The 26,037-nt window shown below is 34.0% G+C and overlaps 1 protein-coding gene and 1 long non-coding RNA gene across 2 annotated transcripts in view; both read right to left on the bottom strand.

Moving 5' to 3' along the window:
- LOC126925029 (uncharacterized) overlaps positions 1-26,037 on the bottom strand; it is a 93,945-nt gene that overhangs the window by 27,337 nt on the left and 40,571 nt on the right. The window lies entirely within an intron of this gene.
- On the bottom strand, positions 12,066-25,286 carry LOC126925037 (uncharacterized). Its single transcript, XR_007713788.1, has 4 exons — positions 24,283-25,286; positions 13,841-21,361; positions 12,511-13,760; positions 12,066-12,173 (listed from the first exon to the last, which is right to left on the bottom strand). It is a non-coding gene; the product is annotated as an uncharacterized LOC126925037 (long non-coding RNA).

Genomic DNA, 26,037 nt, shown 5'->3' with positions numbered 1-26,037 from the left:
TAATATTATTACTGTATGAAATTATTACTTTACCACTTTAGTATCTACGATTTTATTTAATTTCTTAGTGATCTGAAGATAGAACAGTTCATTGATGTTCAAATTTTTCAATAGCGTTAGCAGGCAGGTCTGAATCTGTAGAAAGAGTCTTTCGTTGACATAAATTGTCATTGTGGCAGTTTTGAGTGGTAAAAAAAGAATTGATTTACTGCGCCAGCTGTTATCACCTGGCTTGAACGTTCGTGTTCATAAAAGAGCTCGAAACAGACAACGTGATAAAAAAAGAGCGATAAAACATAAACAGATTGCGAAAAAAATGTATTTGAAACTAACCGTTTATAACTCGATGCATATATCACTGAAAGAGACGTACGTATGAAGACCAGATTTTTTATATTGATTTTTTAATATTAGCGTCAGTTGATGACTGAAGGGAAATACATACTACGAATAGCATAAAATTTTACTAACAATACTAATAGTTTTGAAAAGCATAAAATTTGATCAATATATGGTAGAATTCAATAGCATTGAAAATTTTTAAATTAATAGTCCATTAAATACAAGTAAGTTTAATATATTCAAATACATTAAATTAAAAAATTTCTCGTCTAAAAAAAAATATAACTAATCCTGTTCTGCTCTACAGTTTTTACGTTTCTACAATTCATAAAAGGAACCAGCGTCTTCGTATAATACGATCGCAGAATTTGATTCATTGAGATAATATGAAAATCGTCGTTATTTATTGTAATGGCATTACGAGAGGGTGGACATAAATCCTCCGCCTGTATTGCGAGGATTTTTCGCCGGGAATAAATTCGAATGTAATCAGTTTGCGTTTTCACAAGGAAATCTTTGGTGAGCAACAACAAAGGCAACCATTTATGCAAAAATTCAGGTCACCAGTTCGAGCATGTTCTGTCGATGCATCCTCGATTGTTATATCGTAAATAAATTTCAATGTATTATCGATCGCGCACGTAAAGATCACATATAGGGAACAAGATAAAAAGAAAACGACAAAAAGATTGAAATCCCTGTTCTGCTCTCCTAGCAACAAAATCATATATATCTTTGTTTTCCATTTTCTATGAAATTGTATCCACGGAATCCATCGAGAGAAAATATAATAGCTATATTTATCTGACAGTGAAAAAGCGAGCTTTTGATCTTGTCCCAAAAGATTGAAATGTTTGAAATCTAACTAATTCTCTCCTACGTTCAGCTTGTATAAGCCGACGTTCATTCAAACTCATATTTTTATATATATGTCTAAAGACATATGTTTCCTTTTTCGAATATTTTAACAAATATTTTAGTTTGGATATTTAATATATTTCTAAAGAATCTTTTACCTGTTTGTTTTTCAGATTTAAGTCTACTTGCCGACTTATTAGGTATTCGGGTCATTTCATGTCAAATCGATCACTCTTTGACGTAGATGTCGGGGATTTTCTTTTTAAATAAAATATGACGTAGCAAAAAATATTACTAGAACGCGTCAAACCTTCTACATTTGAACGAAGAATAAAAATAAAAAATAAAAAATTGAATTCAGCAGCGTTTTTATAACAGTTTCCAAAAATTGTAAAATTCGAAACTCTATATATTTTTAAATAAATTCGAAGCTAGCGGAGTGATGATTTAAACCATCTTTTAACCTCACGCCCACTATATTATATTTTATTTTAAAAAAAAACCCTAACTTGATGTAAAAAGTTGCCATGAAAAGTAGTTTTAAATATTTGGAAACTTCTTTTCTTTTTAATCTTTTACAAGTATTTGATTTCTAGGGAAATTAGTAGTAGATTAGAAAATGTAGTAAGTAAAATCTCTTATAAAAATGAAATAATTTTACTATAATAATTAATAAATTAATATTCTTAAATTTCTCCTATATTTTTAATTTTCCACATAGTCGAACCTTTGCATACTCATAAAGTCGTATCTTTTAAATAAAACTTTCTTCACAGTCTTATCCCTCATACTTATATCATATCCTGTATGATATTATCCTGTATATCTTGTATGTATATCATACATATCCTGTAACTTTGAAATATGTTTACTTTTTTATTTGCATCTTCCTAATTACATATTCTATTTTTACACATAAATGAAGATAAGTTCCACGAAGAAAATATTTCACGTATTTCTTCATCCATAAAATTAATAACCATCAGTTTCTTTTTAAAACACCTAATTTCTTACTTCAAAGCTCTAGAACCTTTTAAATTTCTTTCTTCATAAAGCCAATCATTTCCACTTGATGAAACTTAAAATAATCTTAAAGGCAGAAGGGAAAACAGCACAAAATACAGTAAACTCCGATAAGTTTCATAAAATCAATTCTGAGCACGTAGATAACCATAGGGTTGCTATTCTAACGAAGGCGATTTCGCCAGAGGCAAGTTTCGTTTGTTCTTTGCGCGATAATATAATTTTAGGACACGGACAAACTTGTCGACGTTACTAGCCACTGCACACGGTTCAACAGAGTGTACTATCGCATCGGATATTCACTACTTACTGGTATATTTACGCGAATCCGCGTTTACTCCAGCTGCGATAAAGTTTGATAGAATGCCAGTTAACATACGCACGGTTGATCACAGATAACTATTCCATTTCGCTAGCTGTGCCGCGTTCATGTGTGTCTCGTACAAATCGAACTCTCGAATGCTTCGTTGGAATCGAATTTTGTTCGATTAATACGCGCGGCTATCGATATGACTTATGAAAAAATAAAATATATCACAAAGGTGATTCGATAAAATCTCGACTATTATGGAGTGTTTAATATTTATTTGTTACAGGTATGTATTTTTTGTCGTAATATGGATCCTTTCAGTTTCTTCTAATCTTGTTTAGTAATAAAAAATAAATGATCCGAGAGAATGTAGAGCAATAGAAGTTTGAAAAAATAAAAGGAAATAAGAAGAAAATGGCGGAAAATTGTATAAATTATAATGCTGATTAAAGCGTAGAATTTGATATTGAGAAAACAAAGACCGTGTAAGGGAAGATGAAAAGAAAAGAAAAATAAATAGAAAGGCTCTTAGAAAATAAAGAAAAAGGTTGAAGATATCGAATTTAATAAAGCAAGAATATGTACATATAACTTTATTTTTAAAAGGATGTAATAAAAGACAATGAAAATAAATACAGAATGAAAAAAAAAATAGAAAGAAAATAAATTTAAAAGAGGTCCTTAGAAAACAATAATATGAGCTAAGAAAATATAGGATCGAAGAGTAAAATGATAGTTAATTGTTATGTGAAAGCATTTAATTCTAAAAAGATACATATTAAATATTTTAAGGACTTTTAAGGACTTTCAAGGACCAATTACATATCGATAAAATTAAAATCTACTTATATTTTTTCACGATCAAATCGATTCATTTCCTCAATCACAAATATATAAAAATTTAAGTCTCTTATTTCGTTCCACCTCGTGTATTTCATAACGAAACAATACAATTCTATAAGAAGACACGAATAATATTGATACTGTCCTGAAAAAAGTTTCATCCGAAGAGAGAACTTTTTGATGCGTCGCAAGTCTTGCAACTCCTTCGCGAAAAAGCATCTATATTGTACCAAGGACGTCATTTTAATGAGCCACCCCGTACCCGGCCTGAGTTACACAATCTGTTCCGAACAGTTTTCCCAAGAACCCCTCGAAGTATAACGAGGAAATGCTCGATCGACTTGTCTTGCAAGCTCGCTGCAAGACTGCTTTCATACTATGAGAAACTAACCTCTAATTTTTCTAATTTCTTTGTCTTCGTTTTATATCTTGTGGATCATTTATATTTCGAGTAGTCGCGAGTATTTTCTCTCGAAACAAAGAGGCCAAATCTGCTTAAAACATTTTTTCTTTATTTTACTGTGAAAGAAAAAAGAAAGAGAAAGGAAGGAAATGCGATGAAAAATATTTTGACAAACAATGCACACACATTGTATGTGTATTTCCTTCCCATGCAAAAATACCGGCACCGAGAAAAAAAAGAGCGAACAAGGAAAAATCGAAAATTCGTTGAAATGACAAAAAAAGTGGATATTAAGATCGTTTCACAATTTTTCTAGCGTTTTTATTAGCGAGCCCTCGGATTATCAATACATATTATCGATATTTCAAGATTCAAAAGGAAAAAGGAAATATGTATTGTCAATGAAATATTGTCAATATTTAATAACGAACCGTATTTTCGTTGAGGACTTTGAAATATTGACAATAATTGATTGACTGGGGACACTCTTACAAGCCTGACATGGAATTATAGCGAAGTATTTTGGGTAGATATTACGGATTTTTATGCATTTATGGGAAGTTTATAGAAGCACAAAATGCGTATAATATATATGCAAAAATGTGTGACACGATGGCCAAGTGTTTTGTGCATCTGATCAATTTTCAACATCGATTTCCTACAAAACAGAGCTTCGGACGAGAAAGTTCCACATCACTCTTGTTACATATGTAGGTATTATTATGAGTAGTATTATTAATTCGTTCAGAAGTTCGAAATTTACGGATTATTCTCAGATTTCCGTGCACTTTTTGTGTTCCCTATGACTCTGAGATAATATATGAGTCTAATCGATACTAATCTTTTAATGATTCAGCGTTTTATTCTTCGTATTTTTGTTGAATTAAGTCACAGGATTAAGATCACCAAGGAAACATCTTAGTGATCACAATTCTTCCTAAATTTCCTCTCTGTGCTCTCAATTCAAACACACCAAACAATTAACTCCACGTGTAATAACAAAACCAGTTAGCACTTCACGAAAAACGACATTCCCTATCTCTGTAGCGATAACGCTGCAGTAACATTATCTCCCGTAAAATAAGAATTTCACATGAAAAGCCGTGAGATTGCGTAGAAATCGCGGCCGAAAGATGCGTGATGCATAAAATCGCAAAGTCTTTTTAATTCGATTTTAATGAGAGAGAAGGACAGAGAGCAGTCTCGATAATTGATTCTCAAGAATCGTGCGTCCACTGGCTGATCGTGACGCCTACGTTGCGTTTTCTTTTTCAGAGTAATTCATAACTAGTTCGAGTTTGGTCGAACCGAACAGTGCTGATATTCTAGCCACGGGTTATGCATTAATTCGGAAATGTTATCGCGAGAGGAATAAGGAATGCCGTTGGTGCTATTCTCGTATCAGCCGCTCTTTGGCCACGCTCGGATAATTACTTACGAGAGTTTACCCAACTATGAGCAATCCTTTGCTTCGTGACCATTCCGGCGGAGCCCAATGGCGGGCTTGTAGATAGTGAAATACAGATTTTGTTCTTTAGTAGGTAGTGGTGGTAACGTTTGATAGTGTTTTCTCGCTTGATCGAAGTTCTGTTAATAAATAATTTTTGTAGATTCAATACTTGTCTGGTTTCCTTTATCTGGCTTCCTCTATATTGTAAAACATTGCTTATGTACTTTAGATAGATTCGTATAAAAAATGAGAATCACAGATTCATGGATAGAGCAAGGAGGTATGGAGCTAAATGATTTTGTAAGAAGTACTGGGTTAGTAAAATAAGTTGTTATTCAAGTCGAAATTTTAAAGTTGAAACTAGAATTTGTAATCTTTCGTGGGAATAGAGATTCATATCAATAGATTTTGATTTGATGTGACGTTAACTACTGTAATAGCAATTAGTTCGATGGAGCTCATCAAGTTTTCCAGATTTATATTTATGAAATTATATAAATTCTGGTCAAACAGAATAAATAACGTTTATTCATAGAACAGAAATTTTGCAATCGATAAGTCGAAATATTTTCCAACCAATTTCCAATCATCTAAAAATCCCGAACTTCTCAAGTACTTCTAGACATCTTATACACTGTGCTGCTAACAGTATATACACGATGGTCCACCATGTTGCATAATTGCATCTACACGTCCTTGTTTGAGTAATCAAACACAGCCACTATAGAGATAACTTTGGATTGAAATGATGGTAAACTGAAACGCCGTCACCGGTCCACAGTCTGCAGAAACTTGAAGGTGCTCGTACCGTGGTACCTATCTTTAACAGTTCCCTTGAGACTAATCGCTTTTGCATGTATATATATATATGACGAGTCATAGGTAATGGAAAGCTATTATGGCATGTGAGAAGGAGGGAAATGTAGAAAGAGTGGAAAGAATGTTCATGGAAATTGTTAAAACGTGTAACTTCTTCGAAGAATTTTCTATGTTACATTATCGTTTTGATATTTTGAGTCTCGTGCATTTTGTTCGGACTCAATATCGGTAGTCGGCTATAAAGTCGAGTTGTAAGCGCATATGGAGAGATTGAATTGTATTTGATTTAGTTTCTTCTCTTTTGTTTTACACATTATTATATATTTATAAATATATATATATATTTAGCTATAAATAATATATTTGTAAAACTATTATAGCATACATTGCTTCTCGATGTTTATCCCGAATTTTAGATTTGAGAGTATTTATTTGATAAAGCTTGTTATCTGTGTAATCAAGAGCAGCCGACAAGAGCAACAGTCTGGTCGCATAATTTCAACGAAATAATTGATTTGGAATTCGGTAAGTGATACATATAGAATTGATGCAAATCTCTTAATTATAATAGTGTTTATAAATAAACGAAATTGTCTTGCATTTTTCTGTCTTTTAGGAATCCCATAAACGGAATGATATGTATACGTCTAATTCTGTTTCTAAAGAGATCTTTTTAACATACGATTTAGAAACACGACCCAATTCTCTTTTGTTGATTCTCACGATTTAATTTGATCTAACATGGTTTAAATCATACCTTATTAAAATTGCAGCTACCGACTTTAATTCTTTGCATTTACAGCTTTTCTGTTGTACTGTTATTTCATGTTTCAAGCGATGAAAATAATTTAATGTCAGTATTGGCTAAAAGAATTCGTCCATTGTGAAAAAATGAATTAAATTTTCTTTTTCTTTCCGAAGAATAATTGTCTTTACATGCATACCTATAATTATTTGTGTATCTTTATACAATAAGAAATGTACTCGAATAAATAAAAATAAAATAAGGATGTAATTAAAGATAAGCTGTTTGTACTGGATTTTCACGTTAAAAATCACGTTTGTATTCTCTTATATGCACTGTTATGCGTTTTTTCGAGATTTTATCGTAAAAATAAAATTAAATATATTTGCATAGAATTGAAATTAGAGGATGCGAGGAAGTTAGGAGATTATTTTAACATGTAACATAATACTGAAAAAAGAGAAAATAATAAACTATCAGAGAAGTGAATTGGGATAGATTCCCAGAGCCGTCCACGCAACCACTAACTATCGATTTGCCCTAATTGCGGTAACAGAAACGTTACAACATGAAACGTTTTACAACAATGATCTCCCAACGAAAGCGTACTGAAACATGAAAACATTACTACAGAAGTAATTATGTTATAATTGTTTCTGTCTTATTGTCTTTCTTTCAAAGAAATCGCATAGCACAATAAATCCTCCCTATTATTCGACGTCGACCGTACTGAATGTAAAATCATAAGGGATGAGCATTTTTCGCATAATAAAATAAAGGAAAAAAGGAAGTATGATAAACGCGAATCACCGTTTTAGTAGAAAATTTGTATATATCTCGTAAGAAAAATGCGCAATTATCACGATTCTTTCTATTGTGCCTCGATAAATGACGACTACGAGATCAAAGACGTTCATTTTCTATTTCACATTCATTCGTTGATTGCGACTCTTTTAATTTTACCATGAAATCGCTGTCTGATCAATTAAAACACACGGTAGAACTTGCAATAAAAATACAAATATATAAATGATATTATTTCATTCGTACTTCAATAATAATCAAAAACTAGCTCAACATGAAAAGAATTTCGAAAAAATTATTTGAGAAATTACTCAAATCAAATATGTAAAATCTTCAAGCTAAGCTATCCCTTATAACATTCAATGACTGAAGCACATCTTTATTTAATTTCCACGTCCTTATTTATGTCCATAAAAATATAAATCCGCATAAAGATTCGTAGTCTAATTATAACATAGCCTCCATGCCTGTTAAACAATCCCAAAAATCAACAATTAATGGCACACATCGTGTATCTCACCCCTTACAAACCTGTAATTAACAAGAGATCTCGCGAACGGTGCAATGTTCACAACGAAACCAAGAGATAATTCGATCGTATCAAGCAAACCAGGTTAACGGCTAATTAATTTCGTGTTATTGCTCGACTCGACGCAATTAACGTACACACGAGCCATGTATACCGCGTAATTTTAATTGTGAAATTTATTTTACCGCCGAACGCGTTCCAGCGGTTGGCTCAATTATAGTATTAGTTAATCGACTCCGGTATCGGTGTCACGAAAGTGGATTAGCCGCGTTTAGCGATCTGTTCGAGCTCGATAGCCAGTTACAACCAAGCTCCACTTGATTCGGCATCCGCCAACGGAAATTGATCGAAAGTTTCGCCGTTTGATCGGCGTCGTTCGATGTTTCGTTGAACTTTATGATGAATTACGAGCGTCGTTGAACGGACGTAGCAGCGGAATTGCGGCTGATAACTCGATTATACGACGTAGATTTAAAGAGAAGGAGAGCGCGTGTGTCACGTGTAACAGATCGTTCAGTACACAGTGGCAGATACACGAAAGTTTAAAATTCGTTACACTATGGATTCGTTACACTAACTTTTATACTAAAAAGTGTTCACCATATTAGTAACAGTCGTCTGTTCTGTGGCATAGATAAGATATATATGTATTCGTTCATTGCTGTTATTAAATAGAAATACATTCTGTAAAATTCTGCGGCCTCTCTATATTCCTTATTTTATAAACTTTCTTTTGTTCGACACTGTAAGTATTCGAACATTTGCGCAGTATGAGATATGACGAGACTAATTATGAAAATCTGTTACAATGTTACTGAAAAATTTAAGAATCGTCAGTTTGCTTAACAGACAGACAGAGCAATACTATATCTTAATACTTATAATATATACTTATAGTATAGCGTAAACAACTCGTCGAAAGCATGGATCGATTCTACTTTGTCTACTGATCAGTTTGGATAAAATGTGGAAAAAAGGAATATTCTTATCGGAAATGAAGAGGTGAGGTATATATTCCGTTTATTAAAATAACTTGTTTGTTTGACCAAGCTCGTACAATACCTAAAAGGAGCAAATTATTCTGTCGAATTCGCAGTTACGTGATATTCAAACACAAATCCTGATCTAATTATTCACGATGTGAAAATAATTTCGAATTCAACAACTTTTTCTCTGTTACCTTACATCCTTTGTTCGACGAAAGAAATCCAATTCCGTCGTCCATTTTCTATTCCGTTTCGTGTTCGTTCGTGTCTCGATACGACGCAACATTCTTTCCCGTTCTGCTCCGTTTATTAGCATAATTCAATGGAAATCGAATTCCAACCACCCAGGCATCCCGGAAATGCAACCAGACGCGTGTGTATTCTACGAATGCATATAGTGACCATTAACCCTATCGAGGTGCAGATTCAACTTGTTTCGGGGCCAATAGCCTAATTCCATCGCTGTAAGAACAATGGAAATACCTGATTAAGTTTCACCACAGACGGATACCGGGTCACTAGTGTTGAATCGTAAAAGTAATCTGAGTTAGAATTTACGAACAGTAGTAACGGAGAATATTTTTGTTAGAGTGCCCCAGCGTGTTTTTCTCTTTTTTCTCGGAAGAAAGTTCCGAACTGCTCCCGTTGGACTGAATTTGTTTAACGAGTAAACCCACCTTTTTCTGATTCTCTAGTTCAAATGTATGTAGTTTGGAACTACTAGTTTGTCGATCGTGCGAAGAACAACCTCCCGTGCAATGTAAGTATCAAGTGGCGAATTGTTCTATTCTTTAAATGTATTCCTCCCTTCGGCTACGAAATTTTCTTTTCCTCATACTAAATCATAAATTTTGTAGCTCTGATGGTTAAATTAGAAAACTTACGGTTTTGACTAATAAGCTAATAAGCCAAAAGAATTTGGAGAGAATAGAAATCTACATTTTGGTAGAAATGTGTATTTAGATATATACAGAGCCTCGAAATCCTGTCAAATAATATAACATCGAGGTTGAATTGTTGTATCTAGCTAGTTTCAAGCATAATTCATGTTTACAGGATGACAAATCAGAAAATTCGTTAATTTGGTAACTAAAACCTCTTGCAATTTCGTAGAAACATTCTCGGAAAAATTTCAAAAACCTAACAGACAACTACACGCCTATTAGTGTAATTCATATTCGAATAATAATTCGCAAATTACCTAATTTAAAACATAATCCAGGGTTTAACACAGTGTAGTTTCGAATCGGTGGAGATTAATATTCGATGTATGCATTAGTGGCATCGAGCATTAGCGTGAGCCTATCTAATCATAAATGCAATAGAAAATATATACCTATATTAACGGCTTGACGTAATAAGTGAATTACACTAAATACATTTACACCGTACTTAAAATTTTGTTTGACTTTGGTTATGGATTCAGTAGATAATGATCAATATCGGTGAAATATTTAAGTACGAAACATTCCTAAAATTGAGCTTCATCTTAGACTGAATTATTCGACTTTCGTGTGTTTGTATCGTAATCACAAAAATACATAGACACTGGGAAAATTTTCCGCATTGTGCGCTTGAAAAAAGAGAATGGTTGAACGTCGCACAGCCGCGCTCGCATTTAGCATAACGCACATTCTGTTAGAGGAATGTTTGAATTTACTAATTCATAGGGACGCGTTTTCATATCCAGCAGTGCAGTTTCGCTGTTCTACGGTGCCTTGACCGCATGAATTTTTATTATTAACCAGAATTTTTCTGCGTTGAATATTATATCCGGCCTGGATACGTGTGGTGTAATACGATATGTAAACCTTGAAATCGTGGAAACATTCTCCTTTTTTAAAGAACAGGACGCGACAAATTGCGAGTTCTCACAACTTTGTGTGAAAAATTTGTCCGATGAAAAGATCATATTATTCTGCTGTTTCGATGTTATTACCGTCAAAATGGAGTTTTATTACTTAAATATTTATTAAATTTATTTATTACATTGTTATTTAAAATAATTTTACTACGTAACATTATTTCAACATAATTCATCGCTATTTACAATAATTTTGAAAGAATACCCTTTCCACAGGAAGCGATACAGTTAATTAAAATAAAATTACATAGGGAAAAAGTTACTTTATTATTTGAAATTGAATTTTATTATTAAAATTTTTGTTAATTTATTCCACTATTATTAAAAATAATATTCTATAATAAAATTATCATTGTAGCGGCACTTGAGTCAACGAAAAATTTCAATCGGGAGAGACTCATATTATTGTGTCTTGGAATACCAACGTTGTTTTGGTTTGCAAGGTCTAAAAACAAACGAACTCCGGACAAAATATTATTGTCGTTACTGGTAATCTTCAACAGGAGTTACATAAGAACTTTAACTTTGAACTTTCTGTATATCGGATATCGATATAAATGTACGAACGTGCTCTCTAGAATAGTTGAATATTTGAATAGTTAGAGAGTTAAAGAGTTGAATTGTTATCCTTTCTGCGATCGGCATACGAGTATTGAGCGAGCGACGATTATAATCGGCATACACTATCGCTTTACTTGTACTCACACTGATTTTAATATAACTGACTATTACGATTTCATCACTCGTTTCTTTATAAAATAAACCAACACGTTTAATACCACCTCATCATAAATAATGTAATAATACTTATTATTATTTTTCTTCTTCAATAATTTTCAAATGATATTATTTTCTTAATATACTTTATAATGGTTTTCTGTTCATGACACTTGAGAATTACAATGTAGTTAATCAGCTAGCTGGTGGATCTAGAGATGGAAGAGCTACAGATGGTGTTCTGTAGCCCGTATCTTTGTTGATATTATTAGAGAGCTTCGTTATTTGGACGGTTTTCTTCGTTCTTTCTGGGGAACTCTTCCGCCGTTCGATTACGTCACGAGATTATTACGACAATTTGGTCAGATAACAGCAGAACCTCGTGTCTCGTAGCCTTTCGGCGTTCCGTCGTAATTGATTACGTACCAGTTCATATAAGAAAGGGTGAACGACTCAAGAAATAGACTACTGCAGTATGAGCTATAAAAGAAACAGAAATATAATATAATAGAAAGAATATAAGAAAAAATATAATAAAGAGAATAAGATTCTATATGTAATGGAAGTAAATAGAATGAACTTCTATATATATTCTATCATTTAAGAAAGCAATACATTTTTTTGCTCACATAATTATAACTATAAAAGAAAAGTGCAATCTCTCTCTCTCTCTACAAACTATTTATTCATATTTCTAGAACTGTTTAAAATCTCGCAAAAGTTTCAAATGCTTAGAAATTTATATTTTATATCGAAACAAAAAGGAATAATATTGTTTACGAATGACTTGGTAATAGAAGTAAAAAAATGAATTAACCCTTTGAGTGCTGACTACTCGCGGCCTATGTCGTCCGTACGGACGGCGCGCGTCTAGCGCTGACGATCGCTGTGGACGGAATACTTTTTCGTTAGGCTGAACTCTGTTGATTGACTATTCAAAGCGCAAATCGTAATAAGTTATAGTAATTCTTTTGCACGAGATTAAATGATTCAATAGCGTTATTTTTTAGTTATTTTTAATTATTTATTATAAACATTGAAATTTACAGTTAACTAGAATTTGGGTAATAAATTAGAAAACAATAAACTAGAAAACTAAATTTAGTAAATATAACACAAGTTAATAATTTAGTTGTGTGTGAAAAATTCAGTGCTTGAGAAAACTAAAAAAACCAGATGTAGAGTTTTCTTACAAGTGGTGACCACTTCAACAATAACGAGGCACTATTGGCATTTGTTTACTGCCGTAAGGAATGCATTTATATTTATTTCACACAAACGTAATAGTATTACTTCTGCGTAGGTGTTCGGAAAAATTGAAAAACGCATACATGCGTCCTTAGCCCATGCCGGGCACTTACAGAAAGCGCATATATATATGTCCTTAGCCCACACCGATAGCTTTCGCCAGACACCTATATGCGCCCACAGCACTCAAAGGGTTAATAACATAGAAGCAAACACTTTGATGACATCACCTGTATGAAAAACATTATGAAATATTTCTTCAAGGACTATGAATCGACCGTTATATTCTCCAGAATGGATCAAGTAGTTATTTTACGCATTACAATTGGCCATATTTATCCCCTGACAAAGAAACTAGTCCACTTACGCAAGGAATGCAGCACGCTAGTCATAACAGACCACTTAATTCTAAACTGTGCTCAAAGTACAATACCCGTACATACATTTATCTTCGCGATGATCGTAAATCAACATATTCAAACGACTTCTATGACGAAAAAGTTCGTAATTTATTAAAATTCATAGGAAAGGCAAAATTAATTACACATTTAATACATATATAGCATATAATATTTTCACAGGTAAAATATTTTCTGAAAAAACGCTCTTTTCTATAAACGATTGATGATTGCTCTAAACGTAGTATGTGTCTGCATTTTTATATTTCTTCCTCTACATATCTTCATGCTTTCGTCAAGCTTGACATAATACAACATATGACTATTACCTTTTACCATTTGTTTTTACTTCGTTTTCAACAATTTAACATATCTTCAACAACTTCTTATGCAAACTATATCTCTTTTAGTATCGATATTCCTATGAATTAAAACAAGAATTCAAGTGATACGTAATATTAATTAAATATAAGAATCAACAAGAATATTTTTAAAAATTACCACAAACTTGAAACTGCTATATATATCTTTTCAAATTGAAACGTGTTTTCATCATACACTGGAGAAAGTTTCCAATCCAAAACACGATCAAGCGTTAAGAGATGAAAAGACAAAAAATAGATCAACGCCGTCGAAACAGATCGAATCGAGTCGATTTGAACGTTCTAGTTCCCCTTTTTTCGATGTTAATTAATAGCCAGCCCAGTCGGAGAAGGGAGGTGGGTGTCCCCGGTGGCGATCATCGTCATCAGCAATCTCGTTATACGAGCCAGCAAGCACCGAGCGCAGTTATTCCTTCATTGTCGTGATTACTGTCCTCCCACATTGTCATTCTACAGGCCGTGGCGTTACAATCATGTACTCCCCTCGTGTCTGTTAACGCGGAATGCAGCGGAGTGCAGCCAGTAATTTTAAACGCAGACCGACGGATATAATGGATATCCTTTCAGAGGCGTCCCCGTTCTTCTTTTCCGTTGCTTCCTTTTGGATCAGACGCGACGCGTTGTCTCGTTGCCTCCATTGCGACGAAGACTGCACCTTGCTCGTAATTAGCTTTAATTTTTTAATCATCGTGGGACATGGTTACTTGGCCCCTTCTTGCGTCAAGTAACGTATGTCGCGATGATTGATGGAGAAGGAGGGTTACAGTTGATGAAAATTGGTTAAATTCTATTCTTTTCATTGTTTTAGTCGTCTTTGTGTTGTTTTATGAAGATTAACACGATGATTGCTACGATGATAATCACCGTGTTACTAAATTATTTAACACAGTTAAAATTTGAACCAATAAAAAAATTCTCATTTGACGAAAGCAATTATTCGCCTATTCTATTTTTCGAAGAAAGTACAGAAGTAATTAATAATAAGGGATCCAAATGCAAGAGTAAAAAATCTTGAAAAAAGACCAAAATCTGTATGGATTATATTATTGGCTTCTCATTAATCCATACATTCTAGATTCTACATTCTTATATTCTTATTATTCATTTGCCATTATAACAAAGCAAGTGGATCTATGAACTATACTTGTGATTATATCGTTTTTATAAGATGTTTCATCGTAAAAATTGCATGTGCAAGATATTTGAAACATTTTCGTACAACATTCGATTCCATGCGCTGCAAGCAAAGATTTACATTTTACACATCTTTTTTCGTTTAGTTCGAATTTCGTATTAAAAATATACACAATGGAACATTGGAGCGGAACAAACTTTGAAAAACCTAGATATTTGAGCTTGCAATATGATATGAAAACATATTGTATAATTCGATGCTGGGAATACAGATCGGATAGCTGCGTGGCGATTTGAATTGAAATATATTATTTGAAAATTTCGTTCGGAATACAGAATTTGGAAATTCCTTTTGATTTGTGTCCAGTGACACTAAAAAGACACGAAGGTTGGCTTTTCACGTGCAATGAGAAATAACTTTCTGTAAAACGGAATTGAGAAGCCTGTTTGCAATTGTGAACATGTGCTTGCGACAGAGAAACATCCTGTAAAGGTTTCAAACAAGAAAAACATGATAATTACACGTGGCACAGAGACGCGGCTCGATCTTTTGCCGTCGTGATCTTCTGCCGTTTGAAAAATTGCAATTTTTCGGCTAATGACGGACCCCTTTCATACGAAAACAATGCAAGCGCGTTAAAAGTAATGAGATTTCTTCATGAACCTTTCTCCTCTGGCTTCATGCTTCCCTACAGTGTATTTTATTGAAGAATATAAAAAGTGAATTTCGACCAGCATAATTTTCAGATAGCAAAAGTTCCTCCTCTGTTTGTCCCAAGTGTAAAGAATTTATCTAATTATTAATCATACTCGCAGCTTCCGAAATAGTGATCCATTTCTAATTACTCTTATTCATAAATCATGATTAAACATTATTCAGAATAACTTTAGGCGTGCAGTGAACAAAAAAGTATTAGCAACATATCTTGTAAAATTTGATGAATATTTGCAGAAATATGATCCTTTATTCAATTTCTTTATATAAAATATAAGTAGATTAAAATAAAAAATGGTATAGTTTGAAATGAAATTGTCAAATAAAACGTATAAATATACAGAGCGAGTATCTTGGTTTTGACAACTTCAAATAACTAAAAATTCGCGTGAAAAATGTTTCTCGAAAAGACACATATATGAAGATATATGTACTGTGTGTAATGTTCGTATGTATGCAATAGGTATAAAAAAAGAAAAGCACGTATGAACGTAGATAAAAAATTCTACGGTTCTCTCAATTTTTATTTTTTCTTTATATGATTTTACTATTTTATTTATCTTTTTTATTTTAGCGCAATTCAATGTTTTCCAACAACAATTCCACAGTTCATGTCATCAATGATAGCGTGCAAGATAAACACAGGCCTACTTCAGATAGGATCGCGTCGGTCAACACCGTACAGGATTTATTCGCATGCCAGATATGTATTTACATTCATACAATTTTTTTCGAAATACAGTGTTTGCCGTAGACCAGAATGCCAACACAAAAAATCTACAAAATCGAAATTTATTTTATTCTTACTGAATAACAATCAGTTCCATCCATTTCATTAAGAGAACCCGGGACTTTGTCCTTTCCAGTTTTATTTTTGTGCAGCACAATCGATATTATATATCAAACAACTGGGGCAGTTTTATTGCAACGATATTACAAAAGTAAATAACGAAAAATAAAGTCGCTCTACCTTCTTTTACCAATAATATTACGATTAATTATCATTCTATGGAAAATGTACAAATATCAAGCTATTTTTAAGAGTTACCGTATAATATATAAAAATGAATGAAATTATTAAACCCCCCATTTTACCTACTATTATTTTATAATAAAGTTGTATCCCGCCAAAGGTAAGCAGATATTCTATTTTTAAGTGCTGTTGTATACATTATATATACTCTCACGCAAAAACAGCGTTTGTGCGAAAAAAATTCGCTATTGCTCTCACGATCGCTTTCCCCTCCTCCCTCATAACGATAACGTTAATAATATAATCCGATAATTTAATCGGTCGGCGTGTGCTCGATTGATTTTTCATTACATCGTAAGGAAGAGAAAAAAAAGACGAGAAAGAGAAGCCTGGTTCTTTTTCGCAACAAAAAAGGATCCAGGAGCTTAACGTTACGGAACACTTTGCTCGTCTGCCACGAACAATGCGTTTTTTTCTAAAGCGCGCAAAGAAATGGAGAAAGTAAGAATGCAAGAGAAAAAAGAGGGAGAGAGAAAGAGAGAGATAGAACATGAACGCTTTAATCTCGAACGATAAAAAAGACACCGGAAGTCTCGGATGAATTCGATGTTTTCGATTCGCTAGTTCCATTCTAGCGACGACACCGGAAGCTATCGGGCATTCGAGAATTTGTAATCTATGCGTCCGTACGTTGCCACATCCATTCACCGGGACCGTAATTCACAAAGGATTCCGATTCCCGAAGCGGCCGAGCTGCAATATCGACGATTGATTAATTTTGCCTCATTACGCATCGGATAAATTTCGCATTTCCACGCAGTTCTGCCTCGGACAAAGACGCGCCTCTCACCTTTGTCACTCGAATTGCTTCGTCCTGTTGCTGCCGCGCTCTGCGTTTACGGCTGTTCCGAATGTTAAAAGCATACGGGGCTAAAAACAGTCAATGGGAAACTGTAAATGATTCCGCGCCGAGTTAGATTGTATTATTTGGTTTATTTAGCGTATCTATGTATTTATTGAGATACTGTCTTTTCTGGAGTAGGCAAGTCGTTAGGAGGATGTTTTTGTTACTTCTCTATGTTGCAGGTTATATGTGTAACTGAAACAGTTCCTTGTGAGATTAAAGCTTGACTGATTACTGCAATTCTCATTCTTATATAAAAATTGGGATTACTTTCGAAATTCTTATCTTTGTTGGGTTGCAAAAATTAATCGATGTCAGAATTCCTATTACCATCTGGAACAAATTATTTGATACACATAGCATCATAGCATCATGGCACAGTATACTAGTCCGGCGATTAATAAGCAAAGTAAGAACTAAAAAATGTATCTATACCTGTACGAGTACACAACTTTCAAATCATATGATATTACGATATTATAGTTATACAATCGTGTAAAGAGCTCGATAAAAAATTTCTTCCGAAAGGAAACAATAAAAATTGATACAATAATCATCAGGCTACTGTAAACATTTGCAAAAAAAGATGCACAAAATAATCATTTGTAATCTTCTTGACCACCATTATTCCCTCATTCTTCTCAAAGTTTTCTTAGTGTAGACCTCAATCACCTCATCTCGTACCGCAAGATTAGCGAATGTCATTTGATGACTTGGAGAGGGCAGTTAGTTCTTATCTCACGTTTCGCGACGATTTTACGAGGGAACGCCAGTATATACATATTATGGATCGTTGCTGGAGGCTGTTCTCTTATCTCCCTTAAATTCCAACCCCGCCAACCGCGAAAAGGTACGACATTCACGAGGTATCACGATTTTCACGTGCCTCGTAATTTTTAATTATGCTTCCGTTTGCAGTCTTTTGTTGCACGTTCGTGTGTATCGGTGGCGGATAACGAAGTCCTTTTTAGCAACATGCCGAATACGCAATTAAAAACAGCTACGACATCGTCGTCGACGACACCAGAACGTTGCACCCCTTCTCCAATTCAAGCGGAGTACGACTCGTTGTCTGCTCGCATTCACATTCTCCTGGTTTGTGGAGGTTTCCTACCGTTTGTTTTATTTTGTCCTGCGAGTTCGCTCTGTTCTCGTTTCTCTTCGCCCTTCGATGTTTACAATTTTCATGTAAACGACAAATGATTTATGATCTTTTAACAGGAAAGGAAGGTAGAATTTTCTGGCCAATTCAATGTTACATAATATTCTTCGCCTTTTATTTTGTTAACGTCGAAATTACACAATCCCATCCTTGAGAAATAGTTGAAACCATACTGATCACTGTTCATAAGTTGACAAAGAAGACAAAAGTAATGTCATTGCAAATGTTTCTTCTTCAAATTTACTTTGAAACGATCATTTCTGTTATTTTCTTGTAACGAATAAACATACGCTTTGAAGCAAGTTTTTACGTCCTTTGGAAAATAAATAATAAAATTGGGAAATTTACTAGACACGTAGAGTAGACCAATTTCCATACTCAGAAACTCAGCCATATTTTTCAATTTATACTAATATCGAACGATTCTATTGAAATCTTAATTTTGCCGATATTCTATTAGACATCAGACTTACAGAACCTTATTCTCAAGCTTCAAATTTTATCACAATCTCCTCTACAACTAGAATCCACGTAGAGGAAGAAGAAAATATATATGCATAGCATCCTTCGTAGTCTCGTAGTTGCTACATGTATCGTAGCCCCGTTGCATTTTCGTTGAATAATGCTTCTTGTTAGGACGCAGAACCGCGTTGCCCTCATAATTATGAACGATTGTAAGTACACGTCGTACGGGGAACCGGTACAATGTGCTTGCCCCGTTTTCTCCCGCCGCGTCTCTTCTTTCTACGTTTTCGTTCGCTCTCATTTTTCCGGAAGTTTCATACATAGTTGGAATTTTGCGCGCGTGTTTGTCGTTCGGTTGGTCGTTTCGTACATCCGTTTCGCGTTCGTCCTATTCGAACGAATTTTCACAGTATTGGCAGACTTTTCTTTTTAGCAATAGATACACACGGTTTGTTCAAAATCGGGCCCGTTATTTTTATTCCTGTTACGTATGGAATAAATGCCGAGATCGTCCGCGCTTTTGCTGGAAATTTGTTTGTTCTTTCTAGTACAAGCGCAAGTTCGCGTTCTCTGAGATTTGCAGGTGGTTTTATCTGTGCGATATGATATACGCGTGCAAACGAATGCTCGATAGGAATCACCGGTAAAGATTAATATTTGTAAGTGATTTCCTTGAGGGATTTCCAGGTGAATGGGGTAAAAGGAAAGCTTCAGCTCGTGATTATCTCGCCAATGAGTTATTAGCTTCGATTAATATGGTTGGGTTGAATATGGAGGAGGAAGACTGATGCATTGGAAAATAAGTGTTTGGTAAATTAGTATGTAGTTATGTAAATTAATGGATTTAGAGCGAGGAATAATTTTTTAATGTCTGATCGCGTGGTGGTAGAAGTTTCTGCGCGTTGATTAATCCGTGGCAATAAAGAGAAAGGGGAATCTTGATACTTTCCGTAATTCCATCTTTATCAAAAATGAAAAGGAATTGTGAAACAATAAAAATTTAATTGCATGTGAAGGTATATAGATTAGATTTTTCTTGAGTATCCCAGAAATGTACAGAGACACAAATACGTAATATAAATTCAATACACTTTTTAAGACTCAATTTTTGCCTGGGCAATCATTTGGGTAGTGATTTATATATTTCTTTTAACAATTTTTTATATTTTGTGAAAATATCACATAACTAGGTGCTCGTTCTTTGAATAGTTTTATTAAATATGTGCAACATGTTTTTCAATATTATGGTATCAAACTTATATATTGAAAGACAGGAATATTTATGTATTTTAGTGACATTTACGCTATACATATCACACTAATCTTATATACTATAAGTTTGTTATACTGTAGGAAATAAAATAATACTTAAAACTATCGAAAAGAAGGAACTTCTTATTTATATAAGAGATGCTTACTAAATGCTTTTCGTTCAAAGACTAAAAAAAGTAGACGAAAGGAGCTAATGTAGAAATTGCTATTATCCCCATCATTACAAAATTTTTAATCCTAAAAATACCATTCAAATTAATCTTATTTCTACATCTCCAGAAAGAATTCAAACTTTAAACTCTAAATATCTCACCAGTCTCATTTCTATCCAAGTTTTCAAGTAATGCCAAACTGACTCCATCAAACTTCCACGATTTTACTCTTAACCTGCCCCACGAACCTCCACAAACTATTACAAATTGAGTCCCCACGCCCCGAATCACCCGTTTAGTTCCAACCAACCAATAAACGAAGCTATTCTTTCTATATATATCCTATATATAGTATATTTCTTTGATTCGGTACAAGAAAGCACGTAAGGTAAACAGCAATCAGGGCGATTCTGTGGCTGGAGGATTACTTCGACGAAATTCTTACCGTTAATTAGGGACGCGATGCAATTTCAATCGGAAGTTTTAGGAGTACCAATCGCGAGAACTGGAAGACTAACGTTCAAGTAACAAGCTAACAGTCAAGACTGTCCAATCAGCGCGAGACTCAACGCGATAACCAAATAATCGTCGTCCTGGTATCTTCCGTCAACCGGGAAACTCGCAACCGTATCGTTCTTATCGGTTCAACGAGCTGTCACGAAACTTTTTCCCCCTTTTAGACAAGCTCGTTGCCAGTGTTTTCGTTCTTCTTCTTCTCGAAGGCAGATTTAAATATGGCTGGGAAGCTTCTACGTTTGGAAAGTTGGCGAAAGTCCTCTGGTTGCTTGAGCGTCTCTTTCCAGATTCGATTGCGGGATCCCGTTGTCACGTGATCTTATAAGGAAATTCTTCTGAGAAGAAACTGTGGAGAAACGATGTCCGTGAGTTATTGTCCCCTCTTGGAACTCTTGCAAAGGAAATTGCGCGAGTTGAATTTGTTCATTGTAATTTTCACGAGTTTACCGGGATTGAAGGATCTTGGAGTTGCGAAGTGGATGTTGAAGTTAGCAGACGATTTGTAGGAATTTACTGTGTTTTCTTTGAGAAATGGAAAATGGTATTAATGAGAAGATATTTGACGGGACGGAGCACACGTTAATGGATAATTAATATTTATGATGAAGACGCTTTTGTAAAGTGCCGAGCGTTGTTGGAGTGGTCGTTAAACCTGGAAACTGTCTTTAGAGATGTCTATAGGAGATTTATAAACGATAATTGACGTCTATTACGAATTACGAAATGCGAATTTTAAAATTTTTTCATTTTTTCAATCCTACATATCGTAGAATATCGTGAAAAAAATGAAATAGAAGAAATAATTTTGAATTTTTCATGCGGGTTCTTCGAGTTGAAAAGAATACAAAATTAGGATTTTAGAATTCTCTACAAAATCTAAAAATTCCATCAATTCTAACTCTTCAATATAATTAAAATTAAAAACGTTCCATACGTAAAGATAGAGATAAAATTTCTTTAATCAGAAATATACGTATAAATGTTTGAACATGTGTTTTAATTATTTTGTATAATTAATTATAGAATAACAGATATTTAAAGATATCCCCACGAAGAAAACAAAAATATTTCAGAATAATAGAATTCAAATATTATTGAAAATTATTAAAACACATTTCAGGTACACTCATTGTGTATACTCTTTAATCACTTTGTTTACGCTTTTCAATCATCGTACACCGCAATCATATAATTATTTGTTAATTTGCATTGGCTTGTTCACCCCTATGCAAACCAGATTTAATTACTTTTAATAATGAATCATTATATACGCATATTAATTATTAATAATTAATACTAATAATACAAGAACATACAACAATCGGTGTCACGAACTATTTTCACGTGTTTCAATAAAAATAAATGAAAATTATGAAATGTTTATAAATTTTCAAAAATGTATACCCAAATCTAACTACAGTGGTTACAAAAAGTATTTGTATACCGTTGTATCTATTATAGAATTTTTATGCTAATTAATTAAGTCCAATTATATTAAATTTGTAATAAAATGTAAAATCTAACAAAAAGATGCTTCAGAGGCAAATAAAGGTATGTTCAAATATTTTCTGTAGCCATTGTATAACGTTTCAAACTTCTGCATTTGCCACACGCTCTACAAAACTTACTCGTATCAACTGTAAAACAAAGCAATAGTGTTTAAACGTGACTTTTCAAAGAAATGGCAATTCTAGCTAATACCACAAAGGTACACGATAAACATCGACATAGAAGCGACACTCGATTCACCTTTTCGTCTCTTACAAACGTGTGTCTCATACCCGTTTCACCGTAGTAAAGTGCACCCCTTGAACGTCCGTTCTGTGGACGTTAATTTTTCTCTCTCTCTCTCTCTTCTCCCATCTTTTCCCCCTTCCTCTTCTTCACATGGACGTATGTTCCACGCGATCGTATCTAATTACACAGCGCCACCGCTCCAAAGGATGGTTGTAATTAGCGCTACTCCGAACATAAAACGCGCGCGTATGGGCGCACTGATTTATTTACCGCTCTTAATTTGCATTCGTCCACTGTCCACGGCTTTTAATTTATGACTGATGCGGCAAGAAGCCATCCGTTATCGTTGCCACGTGAAATTAACTGGCTGACTTTGGTCAGTAGAATGAACATGGAAACCGACGTATTCTACTATGCATACTCGTGTAGTAGGATACGTGTTACAACCAAATAGGAAATTGTTCTATACGAACATTCAGTTGAAAAATGTAGAAGAACATTTTTTCACTCGAAGCTCCGTTTCAAATCAAAAATATAAAAGTGTTAATTGGATTTGGAAGCTTATCAAGTAGCGAATTTGATCAATTACCGGCAGGATACGAGGGAACAATTGTACAGAATGTTATTCTGCATGCGAAAATATCTCTGAAATGTTGAATGTAGCTTTTTTTTCAATGCTAGTCCAATGCATGCATACTGAATGACTTTTTAAGTTCTATTGTCTCGTAAACGAGATTTTAAATGGGACGATTGTATTCTACATGAATTTCGAACTTAATTTTGCATGTAGAATAACTTTTTGCTCGATTGTGCTATGTACATGCAACTGAGCGGCCAACAACTGCTGTCTAAAATTATAAACTACGTTAATCTTGAATTTCCAAGAATCTCGATAATAGATTTACAAATTTTAATAAATAAGTCTAAAAAATTGTTAGTAATAATTAGTAAATTTTAATTAGTAATTTTACTAATTAAGAAGTAACAGGATATCGTAGTAGTTCGTCATAAAAATTTATGTTCTTGTATAGAACGAGTCTAAAGGCAAGGAATCTAACGGCAGGTTCGAGGCAATGATCGCTTCTGCTTCGATAATCACAGCGCTGGGCCTAGCGCTTAGTTTTTGCATCCCGGCCGACTAAGTTGCCGCGTCTGTGTTCACATTATTTTCGAACCGCTGATCATTGTTCTTCGAATTCCGAAGTTCTAACGGCGATGCTCCCTTATCTTCGGCAGTGTCCGGCGGTAATTATTTTTCTTTTCGCGGCCACGAAGATGAAGGGCACGGAGCGGTATAAACCAGCAAGCTGCGGCAACCGGCTTACGCACTTTCAATCGCGATCTGGCGGTAAATAGTGAATAATCTACGTGCTTCGCGTAATCGCTAATCGCTGATCGCTGATCTCGACCTTAATTTATTCTAATCGGCTTACTAATACGCACTTGTACAACGTTACCGCCGTTCTCGGATTTTAGAAACACATTGTATACACTCTATAGATTATCAAATTCTGCGCATTAAGTACTTACGTCCTTTGTATTATTTTCTTCTTCTTCGTTTTGTTAATTAAATTTAAATGTCAAAATAAACTCTAATTCCAGAAAAATTTCGAGTAATCCGATCTTCTTGCTTAAACTTCAATCTAGCACGACGTAGAATTGGTGTTTCCAAACATTTTAGTTAAGCATCAGGAAAACACGAGTAGTCTTGTAGCTCCAGTTTTGTGATTCTTGATAGGGCTTACACGGTCTATGTTTATACTTATGTAGCGGCACATGAGTCAGAGGACAATTCAAATCATGTTGTTGTTTTGCCTCGGAGTATCAAGACTGTTAGATTACAAGTAATGTAAGAACAAATGAACTCCGGGCAAAACAATGTCGCCGCTACATGCAACCGTCGAATGAAGACGAATTTGAATTTTCCGACTCTCCCCCGACCAGTATGAATAAACGGACGCGATCGCGAGTCACAATACATAGCGAGACATAGCGAGCACATAGTGAGTTCATATACAGTACATATCGAGTATCTAACAGCATCTAGAGTGTCTTCGAGTATCTAACGAGCATCTATCAAGTCACGCGATGAGCATTTACGAGTATTTATTCCGCGATTTTATTTTGCGATTTATACTTCGTACTAACGACTAACGTCTACGTTTGTATATTAATTTATTGTCTTAAATATATTCGACGATTACAACAACAAGTAATCTCGTCATTAATCCTCACGACCTACGTCCTCTTCACACAAACATCTACACTTACATTAAAGATAAACAAGGAAGTTTTAATTTGTGGAAGCATTGCAACGAAGATTGGAAACCTCTAACGAAGGTTTGAAAACTTGTGTTGTTGTCTTGTGAGCTGTTCTTTTTAATGAAGAATTTGAACTTTCACCGAAGCAAGGATGGGATTAAACTTCTCTGTTTGCTTCAATTAAATCTGTACCTAATTTCTTATATTGAATTTTCTGAACATATCGAAGAAATATTATGATAATTTTGGTATTTATAGATGGTTGAAACTAATTTTTCATATGAATTTTCTAAGCATAATTTTCTTTTAATTCATTACAAAATTTCACGTTATTGTACAAACAGAAGAAATAAAATATCTAACGAATAATATCTTCAATGTTTCACATTAAAAATTCTGAATTACGTAATCTTCAATTTTTTATATCCAATGCATCGATATCTTGAAAAATGTTGATCGTTCTCGTTTAGTAGAAATCTCTGTCCATAATTTAGTCCTCTTAGTATGTATTTCATTTCTGATTAGTACAGATCAAATGGATAACGCAAAGTGGAACATCAAAGTTAAAAGCTTCATCAGCTGAACGAAAATATTCTTTGACACAGGATCTATATAACTTCCACATAAAACATAGTGCAAAATACCAATGTTTTCCTACAATTATCCGTTCCACAGTTCTTTTCCAACTTGGTTTTGAAATACTGCTAAAACCCTCAATTACTTTTATACCAGAAAACATACATATTAATTGATTCGTTACTTCGTGGAAGAATAAACCATTAGAAAAAGGAAACGAAAAGTAATAGGAAGATAAATTCAAAGAGGACGAAGCTACTTTTTCTAATTAAAATCCTCAAGTAACAGCATTTTCGTTTTAATGTATAAAAAGTGCCTTTAAAATATATGGACTAAAAAGTATTAAAAAATGCAAGTTGAGGGGAGGAGATGAAATCTTCTGTAATTAAAGTTCTAAAGTATTAAAGCTCATGATAATATTCTCTTTACAGTTAAAGAAAGGAAATG

The sequence above is a fragment of the Bombus affinis genome, chromosome 15 (genome assembly GCF_024516045.1).
Source record: "Bombus affinis isolate iyBomAffi1 chromosome 15, iyBomAffi1.2, whole genome shotgun sequence".
Lineage (NCBI taxonomy): Eukaryota > Metazoa > Arthropoda > Insecta > Hymenoptera > Apidae > Bombus > Bombus affinis.
This window is presented reverse-complemented; position numbering and strand designations above follow the sequence as displayed.